Source organism: Pelophylax lessonae, assembly GCF_965119305.1.
Source record: "Pelophylax lessonae genome assembly, chromosome: 6".
Classification (NCBI taxonomy): Eukaryota; Metazoa; Chordata; class Amphibia; order Anura; family Ranidae; genus Pelophylax; species Pelophylax lessonae.
In genome coordinates this window covers 296,109,516-296,114,905 of record NC_138773.1, presented here as the reverse complement: position 1 = coordinate 296,114,905, position 5,390 = coordinate 296,109,516, and the positions used below count along the sequence as shown (strand labels likewise).

The following is a 5,390-nucleotide window of genomic DNA, read 5'->3' as shown; positions in this document are numbered from 1 at the left end:
TTTGTCCTATTCACCAAACATTTTCATAGAGGATTCACCAATAAGGATTCACCATGTTCAACAATCAGTTTTAAAGTGGAATCACCCTATTTACCAATAAAAAAAAGATTCACCCATCAACATACTAAAGACAGATTCCAATCACAAACAACATTCACCCTATTTACCAATCATATTCCGAAAGGATTTGTGGTATTCACTCTTCATTTTCAGCGAAGATTTGCCTTATTCACCAATCAATTTCAAAGAAGATTCACCCTATTCACCACTCATTGAAGCATATTCAACATTTATTTTCAAAGAAAATTCCCCTTTTTCACTAATCATTTTCAAAAAGCATTTGTCTTATTCACTAACCATTTCTAAAGAGGATTCACCCGATTCACCTATCATTTTCAAAGAGGATTCATCCTATTCACCAGTCATTTTTGAACAGCATTCATTCTATTCACCAATCATTTTCAAAGAGGATTCACCCACTTCACCAATCCGTTTTAACCACCAATCAGTTTTCGACCAGTATTCGTTCTATTCACCAATCATTTTCAAAGAGGATTCACCCACTTCACCAATCCGTTTTAACCACCAATCAGTTTTCGACCAGTATTCGTTCTATTCACCAATCATTTTCAAAGAGGATTCACCCACTTCACCAATCCGTTTTAACCACCAATCAGTTTTCGACCAGTATTCGTTCTATTCACCAATCATTTTCAAAGAGGATTCACCCACTTCACCAATCTGTTTTAACCACCAATCAGTTTTCGACCAGTATTCGTTCTATTCACCAATCATTTTCAAAGAGGATTCACCCACTTCACCAATCCGTTTTAAAGAGGAGTTACCCAATTCACCAATTATTTCATAGAGCATTTGTCCTATTCACCAATCATCAAAGAGAATTCACCCATCAGCATCCAATAGAGAGATTCCAATTACAAACAAAGTTCACCGTTTGCATTTTATATCAAGGAAGATTCACCCATTGGCCCCCGCATTACACACACAGTGAATCCTCTACCATTATAAAATATAAATTCACACCATTCTCTCATTACCTTCTGAAATGTTGAAGCTTTGCCTGGAGTTAGAACGGACCCCCCCACCCTCTGGGGGCCACAAACCCTCTGGGGCCCGCCGACCTCAGATCCTCCCTTGTCCAACCTGTCGGGGGGTCCTGCCGGTGTCTGGGATGGCCCTTGGCTGCTGGAAGTGCCCTCTCACATGGACAGTCAGGCACGGCCCCTCCTCGCCCAGGAACAATCCTAATTTTAGTTGCAGATAAAATGTTGGAGCAGCTGATTCTGTCAGGAGCCGCAGACACAGACAGGAGAGGACGGAGCGAGCGGCGGAGAGAGGGTGCGATGTGGGGACAGGTGGAAAAGAAGCAAAACAAGCAACTACGCCCCCCCCTCCCAGGATACATTTCATAGTTGGGAGCGTGGGGCGGCCATGCCAGCCATTGATTGGTACAGATTGGTATGTCGGGGTGGGTGACGACTTTTTTTTTTTGGGTATAAGATAACGTAATGGTTTGAGCACGACCCCCGCGCCGGGGATGGATGTGAGTGGCGCATTCCTGTCCTATCACTTCCGACACAATCGCAGCACTTCAGTGGTCTGCCATCTATCACACCGGCTACTGACAGGCGGAATGACCCCCACCCGGGACAGACGGGGACACTACCTGTCGCTGCACGCCGCCTGGCACCGGGATCTCTGGCCCGCGCTTATCATACTCGGTACCGCCAGTATTAAACACGGGTGTCGTGTAACGCGACAAAGTAATGCAGAGAATGCCTTCTGGGTTCCACCGCCGTTCTGCTCATACTCTGAGTGCGATGGCTCGCCACCTGTTATGGTGGTGAAGACCCATCAATTATCTGGGATTTCTATGGCGGGCTAAAGACTGGATGGTGTCCCACTACAAAAAAAAAACGAATGTCAGGGCTCGCTTAGGCTGCATTGCGTAGCGTATTTGAGCATTTTTTACGGCGGTTTTTTTTTGCGCGTGTTGTTATACAGCGTTTTTGGGCTTTGTCATTTTTTTTATTAGCCAATAGAGAAATATTAGAAACTATCATCAGTTAGTGTGTGAAAGGTGTGAATGGGCCTCTAAAGTTCATTTCAACCTTAACCACTTAAGCCCCGGAAGATTTTAGCCCCTTCCTGACTAGGGGGTTTTTTGCCATTTTTTTACTGCGTGACTTTAACGGACAATTGCGCGGTCGTGCGACGCTGTACCTAAACAAATTTCACGTCCTTATTTTCCCACAAACAGAGCTTTCTTTTGGTGGTATTTGATCACCTGTGCGATTTTTTGATCATGCGCTATAAACAAAAAAGTGCGTACTTTTTGCAAAAATAACAATATTTTTCACTTTTTTTTTTATATGAAATTCCCCCCAAAAAAAATGTAAAAATCAAAATCTTTTAACATTTTCGGCCAAATTGTTTTATGCTACATATGTTTGGTAAAAAAAATCGCAAAAAGTGTATTTTGATTGGTTTGCGCAAAAGTTATCGCGTTTACTAACAAAGGGAAAGATTTTTGTCATTTTTGGTGTTGTTTTTTTTAACGAGTAATGGCGGCGATCTGCGATTTTGCGGTACTGCGACATTGCGGCGGACAGATCGGACCCTTGACTGACATTCTTGACACTTTTGGGGGTACCAGTGACATTACTGCAGTAATCAGTGCTATATAGTACTGTGCTTTTACAGTAACAGTGCATATATATGCACTGTTACTGTAAAAATGACACTGACAGGGAAGGGGTTAACTGTATTGGACAGGGAGGGGTTAAGTGTGTCCTAGGGGCGTGAACCTAACTGTGATGGGACATGGCTATTGGTGTAAAAACAAAGATCAACGGTTCTACATAGTAGAACCGTCTGATCTCCATTTTTACACAGGGGAGAATGACAGGCGGCTTGTTTACATAAGCCGCTCTGCCTTTCTCCCGCTGTACCAACGATCGGCGAGTGACCGGCGGACATCGGGTCCGCCGGTCACATGCCCGCACTCCTCCCTGAACGAGCCTCAGCGGGCGCCCGCTATTGGCTCCAATCCCAGTGACAGGCTAGCGATGTAGATCTACGTCACTCTGCCTGGCCGGGGCCGACTGCCGCAGTAAATATACTGTGCGCAGTCGGCAACCGTTTAACTTAATGACATTTAGTTTGCTTAATCACTATTTCTCATAAAGAACTGCCATTTTTTATAAAGCACCCTGTATCATAAAGAACTGCCATTTTTTATAAAGCACCCTGTATCATAAAGAACTGCCATTTTTTATAAAGCACTGATCACTGTATTAGTGTCACTGGTCCCCAAAAAAATGTCAAAGGTGTCAGGTAGTGACAGATTGTTCTCCACAATATCGCAGTGCCGCTATAAGTCGCTGATTGCCGCCATTACTAGTTTAATAAAAAAAAATTCCGGTATATATCCCACAGTTTGTAGACACTATAACTTTTGCACAAACCAATCAATATGCGATTATTGGGATTTTTTGTTACCAAAAATACGTAGCAGATTACATATTGGCCTAAATTTATGAAGAAATTTGATTTTTTACATTTTTATTGAATATGTTTTATAACAGAAAGTAAAAAATATTGTTTTTTTTTTCCAAAATTGTTGCTCTTTTTTTGTTTATAGTGCAAAAAAAATGAAAAACCGCAGAGGCGATCAAATACAACCAAAAGAAAGCTCTATTGGGAAAAAAGTGACATCAATTTAATTTGGGTACAGCGTTGCATGACCACGCAATTGTCAGGTAATGTAACGCAGTGACGTATAGAAAAAAATGGCCTGGTCATTAAGGGGGGTGAATCTTCCGGTGGTCAAGTGTTTAACTAAATGACATTTTGTTTCCTAACGCAGAACTGCCATTTTCTCTAATACTGTTTTCACCCTTTTTCATCCTGTTTTGCAGCTCAGTGTTGCTAATCTTCTGCAGCCTCTTTTCAGCCACTTCGTGTTTGCAGGTACTTCAGCAGCTGCTGCACGTCATTCCTCCGGGTGAGTTTTTTTTAGGGTGACAACAGCAGAGCATGCATGTTTGATGTGTATAGGCACAGTCATGTGTGGTCTCTCTGTTAGGATGGGACAGGATGACAACACATGGGACACATGGACAGAGCGTTGTCACCTTATAACAAGAAGAATCTATAATGGCAGGATCACTAGGGATTATTCTCATGAAAGCTGCTGTATTGAAAATGGCTTCTGAACAGACCTGGTAACTTAATGCAGGAATGGTGGGAACCCCTAATGGGCACAGCAGGTGTACAGACTGGGGGACTAAGCACAGGGATGGTGGGAACCCCGCATAATGGCCACAGCTAGCGGGCAGACCTGGCAACTCAGCACAGGGATGGTGGGAACCCCACATCATGGCCACAGCAAATGTGCAGTCCTGGGAACCCTTCATCATGGGAGAAAAGACAAAAAAAGAAAAGAGGGCGCACCGACCTAGTGCATCACCACTAAAACCATTTATTAAAATATTAAAAGGTGTACAGAATACTCACAAGACTAGTGTGATAATACACACATCAACATTGCATGTACTATCTCCAAGGTAGCCAAGGTCCCAAATGTAGCAAATAGGCATGCAGATGGTCGCATGGGGCTGCTGTGGCTGGGCTGACGCGTTTCAGGGGCGAACCCCCTTCCTCAGAACCAGAGAAATTGCTGCTTTAAACCCTCATCATGGCCACAGCAGGTGTGCAGTCCTGGGAACCCTTCATAATGGCCACAGCAGGGGTACAGACCAAGGAACTCAGCACAGGGATGGTGGGAACCCCTCATAATGGCCGCACCAGGTGTGCAGACCTGGGAACCAAGCACAAGGATGGTGGAAACCCCTTATAATGGCCACAGCAGATGTGCAGACCAAGGAACTGAGCACAAGGATAGTGCAAAACCCCTTATAATGAACACGGCAGGTGTGCAGACCTGGGAACTGAGTGCAAGAATGGTGGGAACCCCTTGATGGTGAAAACCTCCTTACAATGGGCACAGCAGGTGAACAGACCTAGGAACTCAGCACAGGGATGGTGAGAACCCCTCATAATGGCCACAGCAGATGTGCAGTCCTGAGAACTCAGTGCAGGGCTGGTGGGAACCCCTCATAATGGGCACAACTGGTGTGCAGACCCAGGAACTCAGCACAAGGATGGTGGGAACCCCTCACAATGGCTACAGTAGGTGTACAGACCCAGGAATTTTAAAAAAGGATGGTGGGAACCCCTTATAATGGGCACAGCAGGTGTACAGACCCAGGAACTCAGCACAGGGATAATGGGAACTCCTTATACTGGCCACAGCAGATGTGCAAACCTGGGAACTCAGTGCAGGGATGGTGGGAACCCCTTATAAT

At 44.5% G+C, this 5,390-nt stretch overlaps 1 protein-coding gene across 2 annotated transcripts in view; it reads right to left on the bottom strand.

Moving 5' to 3' along the window:
- Positions 1 to 1,167, bottom strand: part of OBSL1 (obscurin like cytoskeletal adaptor 1) — a 162,950-nt gene extending 161,783 nt beyond the window's left edge. For both annotated transcript variants that reach the window (XM_082260933.1, XM_082260934.1), the window contains exon 1: positions 1,059 to 1,167. The gene's annotated coding sequence lies outside the window, so the exon portion shown is untranslated. The remainder of the gene's footprint in view (positions 1 to 1,058) is intronic.
- Between the last annotated feature and the right edge of the window lie 4,223 nt (positions 1,168 to 5,390).